Here is a 22,840-nt window from a genome sequence, read left to right as displayed (position 1 = left end):
GGCGTCCCCCCATCAAATTTTAAACACAGTGTGCCCTCCAGTGAGCCTCAGTCCCTACTATTTCTTCGTTTATTCCATCTGCCCATTTGCCTCATTTCTATTACTTGCCTGGCTCATGAAGGCATTCAAGGTTAAGATCCCTGGCTTGTCATTTATCTGGGAACCTAAAATGCACACATCGCGTACCCTACGTGGGTCCTCACTCAAATTTGCGCAGGAAAAAAGCAATTTCCGTTAGGTGGTATGGTACCTACTGGGACTCTAAGGTTAAAAATCTAGATCTTCTAATGCCTAATCTAGTCACCTATGCATCCATCCATCCACCCACGAATTTTGATATTTTTAATGAGTATCTACAATACTCTAGGCAGTTTTCTATTTTCTAGAGATTAAAAAATTATATAGAAAGGGGGGAAATGAAGAGAAAGAGATGGGCAGAGAGCGTAGTGTTGGCAAAATTGGTGAACTTCAAAACAATTTCCACGGCAATCTGGAAAACTAGCCTCCTCTAAGATTTAGAAACGATCTGCACACCAAGAAAATGCAATTACGTCTCTTTCTCTCTCTCTAATCAACCAGATGGACTGTGCTAAATTTAGTTTCATTCCTTCGCAATACCGAAGAATATAAAAATAAGAGATAAGCTCTCTTTTAGAATTTTGTACAAGATTTCTGAGCCTTGTAACTTCTGGCCCATGGGTCTTCCCATGTACTCTACCATACACATTCTTTCATTGCATGATTGAAGTTAACGTTTGGCTGCTGCTACATTTTTTTGCCCTTATGTTAGCTATGAAACATGAAACACCTCCTTACACAGGCTTGCTGTCATTGCCAAGATGTTGTGCAAACTTTAGTACATAAAATATTTTGAAAGAAAAATATGTTCTGCTGCATTGGCTTTGATTTCCATATTCAGCCTCATCTTTGCCTTCCGTTCAGCCCATGTAGAACTTGGCCTAATAGGAATCAATCTGGTTCTAGTTCAACACTCATGGTCTCCTTAAAGCTCGTGAAGACATGGTAAAAATGGTTCATCCTCAGCCTAGGGAGATAAATGTGTGTGTGTGTGTGTGTGTGTGTGTGTGTGTGTATGATTTAGGCCATTTCCACTGATGCCATCTTTTATGACAGAATACCCAGTTTTCTAGACAAACTGGAGTTAAAAGGCTGATTTGGCAGCTAATAATAGCCATACGATTGGCTCAGATTATGAACTTGAATGATCTTTCACATTATGTATATGTATTTTCTCTTTCTACCTATCAAATTACAGTATTTGATGCTAACCTACAAAATAGGCTTCTGACCCTATCCTCTTGGAATTTAATATAAATTTACATTTAATATGCACTTACAGTTTTTCACGTGTGTGTGTGTGTGTGTATTTAAGAGTTTAAAGTCCTGTTACAGTCTTAGTTAAGCCACTGAGTTAGAGTAGTATGCTAGCGCTCAGATATGGTTAAAGATTCTTGATCCTTCTTTTAAGCCAGCATACGATGTCCAGGCCAATAAAAACATATCTGTATTCTTCTAACAACGTTCTGCCAATAATTAAGCTATGTCTTTAGAATTATTATCTTCACCCTACCTGATTCACTTATTCAACAAATATTTGTTGAGCATCTACTTTGTGTTATGCATTCTTCTAGGCCTTGGGGATCAGAGTCCAAGCAGCTTATTGAAAAACTCCGCAGCTTGTCCAATCTTTCAAGTTTTCCAATTGGACTACTGATGGACAATTTAGCTTCCAGAATGGTATAAAGGATGTTGGAAAACCATAGGTAAATCAGGTGTGATGGCCAAAGCTGTTTGGCAAGGCAAACATGTTCCCGAATAAGTGACAATGTGTAAGGTTGATTTACACTCATCAGAAGCTGGAAACATATTTTAATGTATGGAAATCATGGTAAAAGAATGCCTTCCCAAATTGTTACTTTGTTGACTTAGTATCTTGTTCACAAATTACTGTGGGAATCACTAACTCATCAAGAAGGCAAACTATGTGTCTAGAAGACCTGGTAGAAAATTAAGGAGGCACCTGAATGCTTGTAAATGGGTACCTTTTTCTTTAGGGGACAAATGACTTGTTCTTCCTGTTATTAACTCTATTTCTCGCAAAGCTGGGTTGAAGTCCTTTTGAAAAAAAATCCGAATTTTACAATTAGAAATAAATTCCACTATTCTAGCCCTAGCAGCTCATTCACCAAGACCTTTTCTTTAAAATTTCAGCGATCAAAATTTAAAGAAGTGTATGGAAAAAATCTTGTAACTTTTAGTACCAAACATCCAAGGACAGGCCTAGCCACTGGGTCTTACTTTGATAAAATGTCTTGGAATGTCGTGCTTAATATGGGAGAGATCTTTTAAAAAGATGTTAAATAATAAAAATGCTGCAATTAACACTTTCATTTAATGGACTGCAAAGGCTCTGTCAAGCAGAATTGATTTCAGCAAAAAGTAAAATAGGGTCCAGTCAGATATGTCCTCAAACAGCAAACAAAAATATCCCTGGTTTCACTGGAGTATGTTGAGATATTAGGACTCATTGAACCCAGCCATTTTTACTGTTAAAACAGTTCTGTGGACTGAACAGTATGCCATAGTTAGTTTCACAAAGCAAGCAAAGTTACCAGGCAGGTATTGTTCTCTTAATATTTAAAAAAAAAAACAAACAAAAAAACCACACACACACTCTAAAAAATATTCGTTTTCTTCCGGGCATCTGGGTAAAATAGCTCTCTGTTTTTCTTATTTTGGAAGGGGGATATATAATGATTTTTTTTTCCCCCAAAAAATGAAGTAATGTAAGTTACTTGGGATCCATGGGAGTATTTTGGCGTGGGATGACTGCCCTTTCTTTTTCTTGGCTTCCAGAGCTAGGCATCTGCAATTTGCAAAACAAATTCAAGATAAAGTACCCAGCTGGGCAAGTTTGTACAGTAGATTTCATAAACTAGTTTGCTATTCAATCAATCTTTCTTCCCTCCCTTTTCTCTTTCCCTCTTCTTTCCCTGTCTCAATGAACTAACTACTCAACTGTTCCTTCAAGTTATTCATCTTCTGAACTGTCTACTTTTGAGGCCACTTATTTATCTCTATGCCTGAGAAACAAGTTGTCTGAACTGTTTCAGATTCCCTGCAATCTGGAAGCCCCACTAAGTTATTTATTTGGGGCACAGACAGTGAGGTGGTTGTGTGGGGCTAAAAGAATCAAACAGTTCTTGTCTTTCACGACAATAATGACAACAAAACAATTATCAGGAAATTGTCCAAGAAGCAACTTTCCAAACTGAAAGACTGAAGGGATGAAACACTCCCATCTTCAGGCTATCCATCTTCCATTTCAAGGATCCACAAACTCTGGCACGACCGGCCAAACCCAGGTTGCCACCTTTCCTGGTAAACACATTTCCGTCGGACCATAGCCACACATGCTCATTTCCACATTGTCTGGGGCTACCTTCATACCACAGAGCTGCCTTCCTCACAGAGCCGAAGAGCTGTGGCGGAGCCCTTATGGCCCACAAGGCCTAAAATATTTACCACTTGGCCCTTTCTAGAAAAAGTTTCCTGACCTTTGCCCTATTTAGCTCTACTGGCCAAGGAATGCTTATGTGAAAATGATTAAATGCCTTCAAGAAAGTACCAGCAATCCTTGGAAGGGACTGGTGAGTTGGGAATGAGAAATAGCTATCACAAGATCTGTTTATAATTGCCCTTCACTCCAGCCACCATTACAAACTGTGGCAACTGAAAAACCTGAAAAACCATCCAGCTTCATCTTCCAGATGAAGACACTGCCCACAAAGGTTAACAAAATGACTTGCATGAGGTCACAGACTTAACTAAAAGATGAGGAACACATATCCAAACCCAGGAAAATGTATTAAGGAGAGACCAATGGAACAAAATCTATCTGCCTAGGAGAACTGTAACTTGTCTGACTGAACTGGCTTGTTGGGGGTAAGGGGTGGGGTAGGGAAAAATGTGGAAAGGTGAAACATGCAAACACAGAAGATTGTATTTGGATTAGTATTTTTCTTTGTTCTTTGCAATTACGAATAGTAGCTGCCTTTTCCTTCTATTCAATAGAGTGTTTTTTTTTTCTTTTTGTTTGTTTATTTGTTTTTCCCTTGCTCAGAACCTCCTCCTCTAACTTACAGGGAAACCCTGATCACATGTTTATAATCTGTTTGGTTCGAATGATCAGAATGAATTTTGTGGTCACTGTGGAGTTCATCCTTCAGATGTTACCTAATTTTCAAGTCACCAGGACACTGCATCTATTCTTAGCCTCTGGAGTGGACACTTATTATGTGTTGGCATGGAAGACCAGTTCCATGAGCGAGGAAGCAGCATTTAGGTGGGAGAGTGGCCAGGAACAAAACGTCAGTGGGTCAGGGTGGAGTGGGAAGAGTTTGGTAACTCAGGGGAAGGAATGAGAAATTTTTCTTAAAAGAGAAACTCTTTAACTTTAGAAGGGCTCTTTGTGGCAGACCTGAAATTTCTGCTCTGTAAGTTAGCTTTTAGCTTTCTGTCCCCAGAGCAGTGGTTTCCAACTTTTCTTTGGATAACACAGTTCTTTGAGGGTTTCACAAAGCTATGGATTCTGCTTCTCTTCCCTTCCCCCCAAGTACACATACAACTAACAATTTTGTGTACATTTTCAGGGAGTTTACACATTTTCTAAACATCCACAGACCACCCATTGACCTCAGGTTGAGAACTCCACCTCCTTCTCCTCAAAGGTTAGTGTTTATGAAAGTGATGAAATGATTTTCCACTTGGAAATGTCCTCTACACTGCACTCCCTGCTTAGAACTATCCATGGTTCCTCTCAGTCTTTGGAATCAAGTCGTAGCTCCTGAAAATGGCGGAGAAGGCCCTCCATGATGTGGCCTCTGCATCTGTCCCCGGTTTCACCTCTCAACACATGCCTTCTTCACTCTATCCTAGAGTGATATTAACCTACTTGCAATTCCTCAAACTCGAAGAAGCTCCTTCTCCTCTCTGTACTTTGGCATTTGCTCACATCTCTGCCTGGAGTCCTCTTCCTCTGCTTCTCCTTACCAAGGGATCCCTCATTCTTTCTAGGCTCAGTTCAGATGTCCTGTTTTCAGGAAGTCTTCTCTGGCCTCCCAGCACTGTCTGGTGCCCCTCTCTGTGGTTCCATAACAGTTGGTACTGGTTCCTAAAATTAGGAACCATTTTATTCCCTTTATCACAACTCTTGTTTGCTTATTATCTACCTCCCATTAGAAGAGCTTGGAAGGCTGGGATGTTCATCGTGTTTTCCCAGTATACAGCAGACCCTCCATATGTGTGTGCATGTGTGTGTGTGTGTGTGTGTGTGTGTGTGTTTAATAAATAAATATATAGATAAATGAAGAAGCCACATGAAGTAGAAAATTGGGTCAGAATTTTCTGCTTTCAGGCACATGGGATAAAAATGCTAGCTCTTTTCAAAGGCAATTGTAAAGCCAATGTAGGACAGAGAGGCAAAAGTTGAGCAACACGTTGACTCCAGTGTTGCTTTTCTGAGGGTACCAGTTTAGAATGGCCCACAGCATAAAGGATATTCTAGAAAGGAAAGGAGCTAGTGTTGAGCAATGATGGAGAGCATGATGATGATTATGATGATGATAATGGTGGTGGTGGCTAGTAGATATGTTGGAAGGCAGGAAGAAAGCACACCACTGGAGTATAATTTCTACCAATAGTTATCATTTTTTGAAAGCTATGTATGAGCCCTTGTGTTAAGGACTTGACATTTATTATCTCATCTAAACTCTTCAACAATTCTGTTTTAATTATGATTCCCATTTCAAGATGAGGAGATAGGTTAAAAAATTGGTCTTTTTAAAAAAACATATGCCTTTAAAATGCAAAGAACCTAAAGGTTTAATAAAATAAGGTAATTGGCAAAATATTTTAAAAATACCTCTCTGTTCTAAAAGCAATTTGAGTGGGTAGGCAGCAATAGTGAAAAGTGCAGAATTGGATTCAAATCCAAAGTTTGCTTTCTTCCCTCTTGTTTGGGGGTAATAATATGTTCCTCACTCCTACCTCAACAAATGGCAAAAAGTAAGTGAAGTGCTTAGTATAGTAGTATCTGGCATGCAACAGACTTGACATAAATGTCAATATCTCCTCTTAAGTAAATCTGATATTCACTGAATATCAAACACACACATTAAGTTACTGAACTAAACACAATGTAATTTCTGATCATCAGATAGTGAGGACAGCATGCTGTTTATAATAATACCAGCAATAAACCAACAAGCAATAATTATCCAGGGATGTACTCAGTCACTTGAGCTTCACAATAGCCAAGCATTTCACCACTGCCTCCACCAATTAAAACAAGATTAGGAAATTGTGTTTAAGGGTAACTTTATCTTTTGTTGAGCCTATTCTATAACTCATATTGCTATTAATACCTTCCTCTTCTCCCTTCCGTATAGTGTGTAACTACACTAGGCTTATAACTCTTCCATACAAAAACATTCATTTCAGGGGTGCCTGGGTGGCTCAGTCGGTTAAAACCTCTGCCTTCGCCTCAGGTCATGATTCCAGGGTCCTGGGATCGAGCCCCGCATCAGGCTCTCTGCTCAGTGGGGAGCCTGCTTTCCCCCCCTTCCCCGCCCCCACTCCTCCGCCTGACTCTGCCTACTTGTGATCTCTGTCTGTCAAATAAATAAATAAAATCTTTAAAAAAAAAACCCACCCCCCCCAAACAAAACAAAACAAACAGAAAAAACCCCATTCATTTCAAAGGGACATATATTAGGAACCGGTTTTCTACCCTAAAATTGTGCTCTTCCTCTAGAAGTGTTTGGAAGGTGTTATGGTTTTGGATGAGATACATATCAACATTTTCTGTTCTCACTGAACGTGAAGGCAACACAGTAAACAAGTAGTAGCGGAGAAGGAAGAAGGGGTAAGTGACACCACAGTTCAGAAGGCAGGAAATACTGTTTAAACGGCTGGTTCTTAAATCAAAATGATGTCCAAATTATACACAAAACAAATCTGGAATTTTTACAAATTGATTTCCCTAGGTGGCTTCTAATACTTAGGAAGGAATGTAAGATTTTTCTTTTGGAAATAATAAAAAAAACCAGAATTTTGACTCTAGAATTTCACTTTAATGAAAATTTTATTGACTACTTTGAGCTTCTTATCTCTTTAAGATAGAGAATGAGAAATCTAAGGAGATTGTCTCATGTCTCCTGTGGTATCACATGACAAAAACACTGTAATGATGAAAAATGTAACCTCTGTAGTCAAAATGCCTAGGTTTAAATATTTCCTCCATGACTTACTAATTGTTCTCAGGCAAGTCATAAAAGTCTCTATGTCTCAGTTTCTCCTCTGTTTAGGGGCAAATAATACTGCTTTCCTCACATAATTGGTGTATGGCTTAAATAAAATTAAGTAGGTAAAATATGCAGCAGTCTTTGGCTCTTGGGAGGTATGCAAGAGAAGTTAGCATTTCTTTGAAACTATGGTTTTCTTTGACAATTTTTCCTGACATTATTTCATTGCTTCTTGTAGGAATCTGGTTCATGTGACCTGTGAACCTTGCTAATTCTGTAGTCTTCTCTTTTAACCCATCTAGGCCTTATTTTCTTCAATGTTAAGATATGGAAGTTAGATTATAATCTCTAAATTCCATTCTAATGCTAAAATTGTTGAAATTCCACTTTTATTGAATCAAGCTAACAATAAATACCACTGTCATGAAATAATTAAATTTCTCTTTTTCGTCGAGTCTACAATGCAACTTAACAACACGACGTGCTGTGGTTTTGCCACTATAATGTACAAATGCTGGACTGATCTGGTTGGGGGTGAGGAGCAGGAAATCATACTGGCTATTTTCTTCTGAAGTGACTGAAGTAAGCAAAAATTGAGGTTTGGGGATGGGAATATTGAGAAAATTCAAGCTTAATTCTGGATCCCTTCATATGCCTCAGTGTGGAAGGCACAGCGTAGAAGTACAAAGCTTTGCTAATAACACTGGACTTTCCTAAACTGATTCTGTAAAAAGTCTGTTTTTTCTTCTGATTCTGCAAAAAAAAAAAAAAATCTACAAAACATTCTGCTAGAGGTAATTTTTATGTTTTGACTACACATTCTGGGCTAAAATATACAAAATATATTAACCTACAAAGTAGCCCACATATTCTGACATATCTCCTCTTAAGAGAAATGAGAGAATACCTTGATGATTGCAGGTTATCTAATAAATATAGAAATCTGGAGGCACTGACACAATATAGTGACTGTGGCCAATATCTTCGAATGTGTCCATCTACTCTAATGTAACATGATTAGCTATTTTTGAATATATTATTATAATGACCACAAAGGACATTTAAAAAGGAGCCATCTGTTCTCTGTTAAATGTAGCCCTGAAGTCTCCCTTGGATTAGCAAAGCAAGCCACTAAATACTTCAGTGGGACTTCAAAAAAGCTGAGTTCTCCCTAAGACTCACTAAAGATGAACTTCAAAAGATCAGAGGTTTCACTTGGATCAATTCCCAGAAAATCAGGTTATTTACCAAATCTTATTTATGCAAACTATACAAACACATTTTGATCTGCAGAGTACCAAAGTAATGTTTTAGAAAAACGATAACCTTAAATGAAAAGTCCACTGTAGAAAAGAATGAGGAAGGTCAAATTTCTTTGGTTTGATTATCTGTCTACATTGATCAAATCAGCTGTACAACTACTATCAGATCTGCTGTTACTTTGGGGATATAAGTCTAGAAAGAAGGTACCTAAATTTTTTATTAATTCTGTTGAGTAATAAGATTGGGGATGTCTTAAACAACACACACACACACACACACAGTATTTTAACTTCTCTGTGTCTGTTTGGATTACGAGACAGTATTTAGACTGTATTTAGTATTTAGTATTCAGTATTTAGTATTTAGACTACTAAATATTTTCAGACATTGACCACTTTTTATGACATTTTTTTCATTTACAAGGATTTCTAGTATAACCTTGGGTTCACAAGCTGAACCCATCGATTCATCTGAATAGAGATTTCAGAATAAGACAGATCTGTTTTGGCACTGTCCAATATTGATTACTGCTATTGCTTGAGTTCTAATCACGTCTTGTATTTATCTTTTTTATAGAATATATCAGTTTTTTGTTTACATGTATATTTTCTCTTACTACATTATTATTACTTCAAAAACATGGACTTGTTTTTCATGTATGCATTTCTACTTGCACACATAAACCTGACATAAAATAGACACTTGAAATATATTTGTTGTTAAATAAATAAGTAACTACTTGAAAATCAGATAATCTTAATCTGTAAGATGATTTGCAATTATTTAGGTGTTACTAAGAAAGTAACCTATCTACCAAAAGTTTTCAGTGAAATGACAAGTGTCAATATCAAACATCATACAAATGCCTCACATAAGAATAGTTATTATCATTTGTCAGTTAAAGGTACAAGTCTTTTTGCTTCTAATTAAAACCTTGAACTTAAATTTAGCACATAGAGAGTTCTGTGAACTTTTAAACTTTTTTTTTCCCCCTCAGCAATCTGAGTAGGTTGATTGTATTGGATTCTGTTACTTGTAACTGGAAACAGATCCTTGATTTGAACATAACTGTCCAGCGATTTTTCAATTGGGTAAACATTTGTGGCTTATGTTCCTAACGGCTGATCAGGAGAGAACGCATGAGGGGAGACTGATATATTGTACGTTACCCAGTGTTTACATGCTTTTGTGTTTTCCAGATCCATGTGGTACTTTTTAAAAGGATATACATCTGGGACTGGAACAGCTCTTCCTTCAGCTGCTGGCTGCTTCCAACCGACAGTTCAGTTAGTATTTATCTGAGCATTTCTGAGTATTTAAATCAAAACTCTGATGAAATTCGAGTCAATCCGATTCCCTTTATAATTTAACACTATTGTTATCAGGCCATCCGGGTAAGAGAAAAGGCCCACAAATATAATTTTTAAACTTTCTAGCCTGTTCACAAACTTAAAAGAATGTGGGCCAAGTATGTAAAATGCCACAATACTGGTATGGTGGAGACTTAAAACCCGCCAACTATCTTCTTTGCCTACAAAATACCAAATAATTGGCTTGAAAAATGTTACTTAACTAAACAAATTAACTGAGTCAAATGGTTGTTTTTGGTAAAACACAGCTTGATTATGTTTTCTAAGGACTTGATTTACCTGATGGATTTTTAGTTGAAGTTCATCATAATTATTTAATCCTTGCTAGGTTTCTCTCTCTCTCTTAAACTAAAGAGAGAGAGATTAAGAGAGTTCAAGCAGGGGGTGCAGGCAGAGGGAGAGGGAGAAGAAGCAGGGAGCCGGATGTGGGGCTCGAACCCAGGACCCTGGGATCATGACCTGAGCCAAAGGCAGACACTTAACCAACTGAGCCACCCAGGTGTCCCAGTATTTCATTTGCGATTAATCAATATTTTGAGGGTTAATTAAGCTAAAGTATTTTGAACTCTTTAGAAACAGAGTAACATTGGTAGATGTTATGTTAATGTACAAACTGACCAGCTATAGAGACCATATAAAGGTAGGGCAATTCAGTCCCTCTAAAAGAAATAAATAGCCCACTCAGTGCTGAAGATGGCCTCCTCATGGACAGCAGTTCTTCTATCCCCTAATGCTACAACTTTTCCTTTACTTCTCAATTAAATCTGAATATTTTCTCTCACATATTGTTAAAATTCTACCTGAATTAATTAATTAACTAATTAATTAATTTTGGCAGTTGGGTTCATGATTTTCTCCTAGGTAATACACCATTCATTCATATAGCCTGCTATACAGCTTTCCATACCAAAAAGATAGTAATCTTTGGCTCTAACCTGGCATTTGTTTGCAAAAGTAAGCGAGATGATCACTGCCTTTAGGAGGAAAAGCAATATATTTGGATAATATAGTTTATTTTGGTAATTGGACCATGTTGATCACTTACAAAGAGGGGCTATTGGTATGTGGAGAATAACTTTTAGTCAAGTTAACATCAGTGGAACTAACTTGGGTACTTACCACTACACTGCTCTTTAGAGGGTAGAAGAAAACGGGGGCATCGATAGACAATCCCTTCACGGCTTAGAGAAGCCGTGAAAGGTGCGGTAATTTACCCGTAAGCATCTGTTACAGTGAAGGAAGGCTGCAGTGTTTCTATTTAAATGCAAATAATAATTCACATTGTTGTACAGAGAGTGATTTATTTCGATGTGTTCTTTCCGCCAGGATTTTAGGCTAGCCACTAGAAATACTGTCCAAGGACGTCTGTTCCACGCTCGCCCATACAGCATGGTCAAGTATTCCTCAACATTTCTATCTATCTACGGTCAAGGATAAAAAAAACAATCAGGCCTACCAGGATTTATAAAGCATGGCTTATTAACAGATATGCCTCAAAGGGTTGCGGTTCCACGAATGGAATCGGGAACAGTTTGTAGCCCTGGAGATGGTCTAGTTACTGCAAACCATTAATGTATTAAATGACCAAGCCAGTTATAATAATCAGCATCACTGTAAACCTCCTGGTTTCTGTCTTATTTTAGGATATTTCCTCATTGTAACCCCCACAGATAAATACCGTGGTCAGAGAACATTCACAGCTATATCTTTAATCACACGTGGATACGTCTATAAACGCAGAGGTGAGACTATGAAAATCGGTGTTGATAAGTTATATACTGTGACTGTTTTGCCAAGCAAGCTGGATTTCTATTTAGAGATGTAAATAAAAACTGGTTTTCCTGTTTGGGGTGATTTAGAGCAAATCTACTGAGAGATACAGAGGTAGACCAAAAAGGCTTTCCCAGGCCCCTGCCACCACATTTAAAGGCAGGGCACATTCTGGAGAGGCAGTTCCCTGGGTTATACGAGATCATTTCTGGTATTGGCAGAATATTCAGTTATCCGCAGACTCCACAGGGACACAGGATGCTGGCAGGGGCCCCATTCTAGATTGCTAGAGGTCCAGCAGTCCCCACTCAACTTCCCTGATTATATTGCGGATGAGTTCTGAGGAACAGGGAAAAAAGGAAGGAAGAAGGACCTATAATATTTTGAGCCAAATGATTATTATAGAAGATGTAAATCTGGAGGAAAATCTCTTCTTGCAGAGATCAAAAAACCATAGCAGGCTTTATTTGATAGAGAGAAATCTTTCTGGCTAGGGGGTAGTAGGTATCACCTGATGGTATCACCGACAGTTTTAGTTCTTCTTATCTTTCAGTCCTTCACAGAAAGGTATATTTTAGAAGTCATTTCATGATAATGATGCAGTGACGTTTATAAGAATTTTAGAGTTTTTAAAGGTCACGTCAACCCAGAAGAATAATTTTTTGTGTTTAAAAAGTGTTTTTTCCTCCTTTAAAATGTCCCATTGACCTTTTTATAGCAGTAAAATAAAGATTCAAAAATGATTACGCAGAAGTCCATAAGCTGGCTAGTCAATAACAGAATAAGTGGGATTTTTTCCCTCAGCCTTCAGAAAGATGCCAACACACACTTTATCCTCACATGATTTGGTGGTTAAGGATCTGGTTTGCAAAGCACGATACAATATTTTATTTATAGAAGGCAAAAGGAATGGTAGCAGGCCTTTAAATTTCCGAAGATCTGTGTTTATCAAAAAGAGAAGGTGTCTGTGTGCTTGTATGTGTGTGTGTGTGTATGTGTGGCGGGGGGAGAGTCTTTGTACCATCGCTACTATAAAATCTTCTTCCATCTCTTTCTTTTATTGTTAAACTTTCTCAGAATTATTTTGCTACATTCTGAGAGGCCAAGAGTTAGCCGATCCCATCCCTTGGATATCTGTCCTATATTTTGGGGCTGGAGCAAAGCTCTGGAAACAGAATGTCCAGAGCCTCTTCTTCAAGCACCACTAGCAGGCACTGTGAGAGCACTTTCATTCTAGTGTGGAACAGAGGCTTACATCAACTGAGGATCAGTGCACACCATCTCATAGCAACAGACACCAAAACAGTCCCTCATTACAAGCCTTGTCCGACAATCAAGTATTTAATGAGAACAAAGGTTGACAGTGATTAATCATTAAGCAGTTCCTTGTTCCTTGATGCACGTGTTCTCAGCAGCCTCCTGCAGAGGCCGTCTGGCATACTTCCTGTCCCCGTGCTCCACTGTGCCATGTCTGAAGGGACACCCAGGCAGCCTTCTCACTATTTTAATTTCAAATGCTACAAACATCTACAGAGTTTCTATGTGCACATGTCTTGACTTTTATTCTGAGCCTGGCAGACTCTGAATGGATATAGGCAGTGAGAAAATAATAAGCCCTTAACTCCCCATCTGCTTACTAGATTATGTTCAAAGACCGTACAAGAAATTGATTAAACACTGTTTTCTAGAATAAACCTTTGAAATCTGTTTGTTTCCTTAAGCAACGCAAGACGTTGATATAATTTTCCTGTATTGCATACGTAAGATACCTTCACTAATGCTTTTACCTAAAAAGCTTCAATGCTGACAAGGCACCGTGCTTTAAAAACACAATAAAATATTTTCAGAAATCCTCTTTCGAATAATTCTGTTTCACCAAGCAACAGATTTCACAAAGCAACGGATTTGCAATGTTAACTGACACTGTCATCATTATATTCAAGGCTCTCTTTTGTTGTGTGTTTTTAATTAGTTGACTAGGTACTACTTATCTATCTTAGCTGGTTATGCAATGGTGTAGGTATTCAGCTTAATAGGCTGACTTGGAGGTTCCGTTTTTTTTTTTCCTCTTTTAACATGTAAATAGAACTGTGAATAACACTACCGTACCTCTGAACTAGGAGGTCAGGTGAAGAGGGAAGAGTAGTCATGAAACACAGGTTTCAAGGAGGTGAGGGGCAAGGGTTAATGGAAATGGCATCAACAAAATTACCAAGGGAAGGCAGTTAACAACAGATGCATCGTTTTTCAACAACAAATATCACTGCTAACAACAACAACAACAACAAAAGCCAAAACAGGATCATCCTAATGATTCTTTCCAAACCAGTCAGAATGAACTAATGGTCAGTTATTCAAGAAGATTTTAACCAGTATGTCAACAATATAAAAAGTAAAGCATGAAATCCAATCACAGATATGAAATATACAATTCTCCCAGTTTATTCCCCATTTTAGCGTACAGTTGTAATGTTTTTAAACTGAATTATGTTCACTAGGGAAGGGAAAATGACAATGACATTCCACAAACAAAAAGACCACCTTATTATTGGCAGCTAAGCCCTTCACCCAAATGTATGTGACAGGGATGACATAATGGCTGCTGACTCATGTTAAGATCAAAGCAGCCTGTTAGAAAGCCCCATTCAGAGAATGAACATCTTTTAACTGGAGCCTCCTGGGATCAACATTTAAAACTAACAACAGTGAACTCTGAACTACGAAGGAAAGCAATGACGGACTATGGGAGGAAAGCTGAGATGGAGCTGAGACGGTCGTAGACGACATTCTTACCAACCAACCGATCGCTTTAACTCGATTCAACTTGCAGTCATCTACTCTAACTGGTTCTACATTTCTCTGGAGTTAGGGTTAATGGTCTTTATCTCACACAAATTACTTCTAAAACACAATATTTGGCTTCCACTGGTCTGCTCATCCTTAATCTTACTCCAATTAGAAGCTAAGCTTGTAAACTTTGGGGGCTTATGTCAAGATCTTAGGGCAAATACCAACATCAATGACAAATTAAGGGACTCTAAAACTGTGTGTGGATGGCATGGAACATTAGAGCAGTTTCGAAATCACGGGGTATGCAAATTTCAAAGAAATTCCGTATATGTTTATTTGAGTCATTATCCATAAGTAACAATAATAGGTATCAGGTGTTGGGAACTCACCATGCATCAGTCGCTGTGTGGCTCACTTTATGTACCATCACTTTTCATAACCGCAACAACCTTCTCTGAGAGCCCTATTAGCATTCCCATTTAAAAAAAAAAAAGATTTTATTTCTTGATTTGAGAGACAGAGAGAAAGTGTGCATGAGAGAGCACAAGCCAGGGGTGGGTAGAGGCAGAGGGACAAACAGACTCCCTACTGAACAGGGAGCCCGATGTGGGGCTTGACCCCAGGACCCTGGGATCATGACCTGAGCCCAAGGCAGATGCTTAACAACTGAGCCACCCAGGACCCCCAATATTCCCATTTTATAGATGAGAGGACTGACATTTAGAGATGTTAAATAATTCATTGAGATAGTAAGCAATGGAGCCAAAATTCTAACTCAGGCAGCCTGATTTCAGAGCCCTGCTATACTATTAGTATAAGAAATAAAATGACTAACTCAGCCAGAGTCTTTGTTACAAAGCAACAGTGAGCAAATAACATTGGCACATAACATGGGAATGGAAAGTAATGTAGTCCAGTGCAATGAGCTTACGATTTGGAGATAAAGGGCCTGTATTTGATATTGGAGTAACATGACATAAAGTTGCTTCATTTTTCTGAACTTCAGGGTCCTCGTCTGGAAAAGTAGTATGATGCTTAATTCCCAGTTTCGTATATTGGATATTATATGTAAAAAAGCATTTTGTAAACACGATACTCCAGTTGGCAAAAATAAAAGCATGAAGCTGCAGACACATTTTCTACTGAACCGATCCGATAAATGTGGAAGAGCAAAGAACAACATGAAAGTGTTAAGAAGGCAAAAAAAAAAAAGAAAGGTAAAGCCAATTTCACGGAAGCATATTAGCTAAGACCCTTGTACGTCAAAATGTGTAGAAGATACCCTTATACTTCAGAGAAGACATAAACCAAAGTGAACTGAAAAAGAAGTTAATTTTCAGCAGGCGTTATGGCCTCGCTGTTAAGAATGTAGATTTTGTACTTAGAGTTCTGTTTAAAACCTGGGCAAGTTGCTCAAGTCTTAAGATCTCTGTTTTTCTCATTAGTGAAATGGAGATCGTGACTGTAGGGAGTAGAGGAGATAAGGCATGAGAAGTGCTTCATCTTAACAAGGCTCAGTTAATACTGGTTCCTATTATAAATATTATTTTACTTCTCCTGTCATTACAGTTTAAAAAGAAGAATATGATTTCAGGAGAGGTCGGCACAGAGACGACGTTTGTGGCTTCCAGAGCCTTAACAAAGGAGGTGAAGGCAGGCAGTTCCTAGGAAACACATTCACAGCATTTGGGGCTGCCTTTAAGTATATCATCAGGCTGATTCCGAAGTCCTTTTGCTCAAGAGTTAATTTTTCTAAAACTTGGCCCCAATGGTATGCTCTTGTCAGTACTTCGGACTGGATGTCTCTGTCTCTATAGACAGACGTCCTGTCATTCCATGAAACGCTGTACTTCAGCTTATTAGGGGAACGTGGAGCCACTGTCTGAGGAGGTCTGAGAATAGATGCTGCTTATGCCTATGGGTGGGCGCAGAGTCATAGCTCCTACTAGGAGGGGCAGAGAGCTACAGCCTGAAGGAGAAGGGAGAAGGAGGCTAGACGGTGGATCTGGAGATCAGAGCCACTGGGACCACCCTGCTCTTCCCAGGGGCAGGAAGCTGCCTGGTGGTCAGATTATCACATTTCCCTTCGCACCAGGTTCAGGACCCTCAATGGATGTGACGCTCCTCTGCCAACCTTTTTACACCTTCTCCTGCTGACGTGTTGAATTTCTCCCTCCCCAAGTCTGAAGGGAGCATGTACCATCCTATTGGACAGAGATATGCAGATTCTAGGAGGAACACTAACTATGGGGATGTAAGTCACTATGATAATGTTTTACGAGGGCTTGTGGAAAAAGAAGGCTCGTTGTATCCATTCAGATACAGATACCCAGAATGCCCTTCAGGCGCATTTGCATGGAATTATGGGCTTTAGAACAGAAGGAAAAGGGTAGATCCACTGTACACAGTTAGTACGCTGAAAAAGAAGAAAGACTAAACTTTTGATTTAGAATGTTTTCTGATTACAACACAGAGCCAGAAGAACAAGGCCAAACATTCTAAGGAAAAGATTGGTTTAAAGAGCTAAAAAATAAAAGTGGGGATTGAAGTGGGGTGGGAAAGAACCAGTCGAAATGTTTCCAGTTGTCCTTTCTTGTAATACATGGGAGCTATATAAAATTTACAATTTCTGGAAACAATACTAAGCTGTAGTAACTTTTTTGAAGATTTTATTTATTGGAATTTGAGAGAGAGCCCACCAGAGAGAGAGCTGGTGGCGGGGAAGGGGCAGAGGGAGAAGGAGAAGCAGACTCCCCGACTGTGTAGGGAGCCCGAGGCAGCTGGATCCCAGGAACCAGGATCATGACCTGAGTGTGGAAGGCAGACGCTTAACCAACTGAGCCACCGGGCACCCCAAGCTGTAGTAATTTTTTTTTTAAGATTTTATTTATTTATTTGACAGACAGAGATCACAAGTAGGCAGAAAGGCAGACAGAGAGAGAGAGGGAAGCAGACTCCCTGTTGAGCAGATAGCCCGATACAGGACTCGATCCCAGGACCCTGAGATCATGATCCCAGCCGAAGGCAGTAGCTTAACCCACTGAGCCACCCAGGCGCCCCCCAAGCTGTAGTAATTTTTAAAATACTTTAGTAAGATGAAACATATGAGAAGTAATCAGTAATAACAATATAATAGTAATAACAATAATCAACAGGTACCGAGGGCTTGTTAAGACTGAGGCATATTACTAAGCAATCGAAAGTCATTATCCTGCTTAATCTTCACAAGTCTTATACATCTGTGGGTATAATTTGCTATGACCCCCCCTTCACAGATGAGGAAAATGAGGCTTTTAGAGAAGTCAAGTAAATTGCACAATACCCCTCAGTTAGTAAATAGTAAACTGACATCCAGCTAATGGACAGGTGTGCCTTGGCTTACATAACCCCTGATCTGGAAAATTAATAAAATCTTAAGAAATGGAACTATATTCTGAGATTAGGAGAATATGAGAATGGGTATCTCTTCTTTCTTTCCTTCCTGCCTTCCTCCCTCCTGCTCCTCCTTCCTTCATTCCTTTTCTCCTTTCAAAAAGTATATTTTGAGCTCCTACTGTCATAAATTGGGGTTGCAGCAGTAAAAGAAAGAGTCCTGGCCTTCATGAAGCAGACATTTCAGTGTAGAAAGACATGTAATAAACAGATGAATAAAGAATATATCACATGATGAGGAGTGTTACAGAGAAAGAGAAAGCAGGACCGGGGCATAGGCTATGCTGAGGTATGGGTCTGAGGGGTAGGGTGATCAGAGAAGACATCTGGGATAAGATGACACTTGACATTTGAAGTGAAGGGATAGCTGGAAGAATTCTGAAGTCTTGAGGTGGGAGCATGTTCGGCATGTCTGAAGCATGGCCAGTAGACTCATGTGGCTGCTGTTGAGGAGGGAAGAGTGGTGGTGGTCATGGAGGGGCAGGTGATCCTGGAGAGCCTTGCATGCAATTGTCAGAATTTGAACTTTTACTTTGAGAAATATGGAAAGACAGTGGGTGATTCTGAGCAGAGAGGTGACATGATCTGATTTATGTTCTTTTTTAATTTTTTTAAAAGATTTTATTTATTTATTTGACAGACAGAGATCACAACTAAGCAGAGAGGCAGGCAGAGAGAGAGGAGGAAGCAGGCTCCCTGCTGAGCAGAGAGCCTGATGCAGTGTCCCAGGACACTGAGATCATGACCTGAGCCGAAGGCAGAGGCTTTAACCCACTGAGCCACCCAGGCGCCCCCTGACTTATGTTTTAAAGATCAGCTATGTTTGCATTGGAAAGGGAGACCAGTAAGACAGTGGGAATAACCACCTCTGGGTAGAGGGAGGTTTGGACCAGAGTGGTCCCCATGGGGAGTGGCTGGGTGTCAGACAGGCTCAGTGGCAGAGCCAGCGAAGTTATCAGTGGACAGGATGTGGACAGAGGAAGAAAGGCATCAAGGGCAAGTAGAAGATTTTTGGTCTGAGCAAGGGAAGGTACAGCATGATCATTTTCTGAAATGGGGAAGACTGAAACATAGTTTTGCTTTGTTTTTGGTTTTGAGGGGGAGAGTGAGAGGGTTGGAGGTAAAGAATTTAACTTGGCATATGTCAAGGTTGAGATGCTTCACACAACCAAGTGTAACTATCAGGCAACCTGATCTATGAGTCTGGTGTTCAGGAGAGAGATCCAGGCTGAAAATATACATCTGTGGGTTGTCAGCACAGAGGAGAGATTTCAAGCCATGAATTTGCATGTTATCACCTAGGGATTGGGTATAGATGAAGAACAGAGGTCCAAAGACTGACCTCCTGGCACCCCATTGTTTAGAACCAGTAGACGAAGGAGAAACCCGTGGAAGAGACCTGGGTCCATAAGAGAGTGGTGTCCCAAGAGCCAAGGAAGGGAAGGGTGTCAAGAAGAGAGGATCCAGAGAATCAGCGCTGTTGATAAGTTGTGGAAGATGACGGTTGAGGACTGACAGTGGGAATGGACAACCGGACAGCACTGCTGGCTTTGACAAGTACTATTTCATTGGAAATCTAGAGACAAACCCTGATTGGAATGGCCTTGAAATAGAATGAGAAGAGAAGTGGGGGTCAGGATTTTTTGAGATCATTTTCAAGGAGCACTGCTGTTGAGGGGGGCTAAGAAGATGGAGAAGTAGCAGAATGGAATGTGGAGGGGTTTTGTTTGTTTCGGGTTATGTGCTTATGTAATCACTTAGAGGAAAAATGGCAAATGCTTTAGTAAAGCAAACTCTTACTCTTATTTCATCTGCTTCATAATATATGTGGCTTAGTATGTTGGTTTTGCTTATACAGCAAATAATATCACTAATAAGTATTACTGGTGAAGTTATAATATCTTTACTTACCATCCTGAGCATAGCAATCATTTTGAATATATTATCTATAGGGTTTGGTCTCTACTACCTTAGCGATAGAAAGCTTCTTCACCTTGCGGTCTTCTGGGTGGAAATGCGAGGGATGTGTTCCAAAAATCACAGACAAGCTTTTGAATAAACTGCAGGTAAAGCCACATTGTGGACAAATGTTATGGAAAGAATTAGCCATTCACTCAGTTCAGGTATAACTCTTGGCCTAGCAAATTTTATTTGGGCTATGGTAACTCAACTCTCTGAATCCTATAAAAACACACCTGAATCACTCATTACAGCTCCTTCAGCAGAGAAAGGCTAACAGCCATGACAGTAATACTGTGGACGTGGAACTAGACTCTCAGCGGTCAGTAGTGGATTGGCACGCTACTGGAAACAGCTCAGCTGGGGGAACAGGTCAACTTTAGAAGGCCTGAATGTTAGAAGGATATGACTGGACATGGTCATCCACTTTAGGTGGAACTATATCATTCAAATTACCAAAAAATCCAGCTACTAGTTTATAAACTTCCCACCACATTCAGGATTCAAAAGGGCAGGCTTTGATTGTCCCTGTGAGTCTCCCACTTCTGGAGTTCATGCTATTTGGTAGTTAAGTGCCATTTAATGAGGCTACAGAGTGCTTTTAGTCAATGGATTCAGTCCCGTATGGCCGAGGCTGGAGGGGCAAGTCCGGGAAGGGGAGTGCATGCGGATGGAGCAGCTCTGTGTGCACAGACTGAGTTAGGAGGGAGAAAAAGAAGAGGTCTGAATCCTCCTTTCGCATCTACACTCCAACAAAGGCCAGCATAATTCCCTAGACCACCTTAGGCAAAAGAGTATAAAGTTGGGGGGTGGGATAAAGTGTACTTACCTCCCCCATTAGGACTGCATGCCTCAGATTTATAAAGATCCCCTTTTTGATACAAAAAATAATCTATCTCACGGTCAATTTCTCTTGTGCTTGGTCGGGTCAGTATTTTTCCAACTTCAATATGCATATGAGTCACTTTGTGATCTTGTTAAACGGCTGAGCCTTATTCAGTAGGACTTGGAGGTGGAGGGTGGGTGGCGGGGGTTGGGCACGACTGTACTGAGTTTTTGCATTTTCACAGCCTCCCCCTGTGATACTGAGGCTGCTGGTCCATAGACCTTACTTTTGGTTAAGTCATGTGACTGACGATGAGTGGATACTAAGGCTTACTGGGAACTAAAGTCGTAGGGGTTTATCATAGGCCAGCTTTCTGAAAACTTTTGGCATTCCACAGGCGTATTTTATGCATGGGACAGAACAGTGAATGAAATGCAAGTTTTAGGTGCCAGTGGCGGAGTTTAAGGGAGTACATTTTTGTTTGAATGAGACAGAGAGGCTCTTAGTCCTTTTCAAATAGAATTACCTTCAAGTCATCAGCAGTCTAGAGCTAAACTTTAGTGGATGAAATCAGAAGCAATCCTCTATGAAATATGGTCTTTGTAGGGTAGGGACAACTATGCTAAATGGATAGGGGGTAGACTGCAGCACTGAGCATTATTGGCTCATTCAATTTTTTTTGTGGTGTGTGTGTGTGTGTGTGTGTATTTTAAGGAGAAGAGTTACATGTAACATGAAAGCCTTCCTTAACCTTATCTCCCTGCCGCTCAGCCTGGACCAATCACCTCTCGTGTGTGTTCCACAGAATCATGGGCTTCTCTTTATTGGAACTCTGTCACACTCTTTGGGTCTGTTCTCTTCCTCATTAGACTGGGACTTGAAGGAAGAATTGTATGTGCTCATTGTACACATGGCCATCAGAACGGCGTCACATAGAGCAATGATGGAAAAATGCTTGTTAAGTAAATGCAAAAATCTAAGCTTCCCAGATTTCTAGAATAGACACCTTTAATTTCCCAACTAAGGTTGAAGGTAATGATCCATTAGGAGTCTAATACCTCAGAGCCTCAATGTGGGCTGCTCACTGCCTTTTCCGACTACCAGGCCTGTGGCAGGATTATACTTCCCACCTCCTTGTGAGGATGTGAGATTAGCCAATAACTTGTAAACCGGAGTAATGAGTGTCACTCTCTAGCTTAAAAAATTCATTTGCTAATGCAAGACCTCTGAAAACTGTCTCTTTTCACTCTGGTTCAGCACCTGGCAATGTTGAGTGGTGGCTGTGCTGTCGCCCTTAGTCCCTAAATGGCTACCTCGAACAGATCTGCTGCCCCCATTGTGGACATATTGTGTAAAAAAGAAAACTTTGCATTTTCACCATGGGGATTTCCATGGCATTTGTTACTGCAGCATAACTTTGCTTATTCTGATTCATACAGGCCATGGGGGCAGCCCCGGACTGAGACATGCCTCTTCCCACCCATTCCCAGGCTCAGCATCTCTCTTCCTTGAGAAGCTGGATTTCAGGTGTGGCCCTGAACCAAGTCTCTGGTTCTGAAAACAAGGCTTTGGTCTTTGTTCCTGAGACCAAGTTCACCCCTTGAAGCTGGTTCTGGTTGGAGGACCCATCATGGGTCTGCGACTAAATTCCCGGATCTATAGCTCAGACTCTCTGGGGTGAGAGGCACTGTCTTGCTCTTGCCATCCCAGGCATCGTGATCATGCTTCTGAGAGCAGCTCCCCTGCTCCCTGGGATCTCTGTCACTGCCCCTGTTTCTCCATCCATGGGACCCACCCACGGGACAGGGCACCCTGAAGACACGGTGCAAAATTCCATGTTGCCGATCCAATGCGCTTGCCCCTACTGCTTATCTGTTATTGTCTTCTTTCTGCCATGATGATCTCATTGCTAGTCCCTTCTGACTCTGTCCCCAAACCCCATTGCCTACCTTGCTATTATCAGGGAATTTTGTCCCAGTTTCCTGCCTTTCTTGTTTTTCCCAGAATCACTGCCATTAAATGGGCCATGTGTATTTGTGTTCAGAGACATAACAGATGGGATCTTGGGGATTAAGGTAGCAAGCAGAGAGCAGAGGGCTTTTAGA

General features: G+C 40.2%; 1 protein-coding gene across 1 annotated transcript in view; it reads right to left on the bottom strand.

Annotated features, from left to right (window-relative positions):
• MAML2 (mastermind like transcriptional coactivator 2) overlaps window positions 1-22,840 on the bottom strand; it is a 346,811-nt gene that overhangs the window by 17,854 nt on the left and 306,117 nt on the right. The window lies entirely within an intron of this gene.

The sequence above is a fragment of the Meles meles genome, chromosome 8 (assembly GCF_922984935.1).
Source record: "Meles meles chromosome 8, mMelMel3.1 paternal haplotype, whole genome shotgun sequence".
NCBI classification, from domain to species: Eukaryota; Metazoa; Chordata; class Mammalia; order Carnivora; family Mustelidae; genus Meles; species Meles meles.
This window is presented reverse-complemented; position numbering and strand designations above follow the sequence as displayed.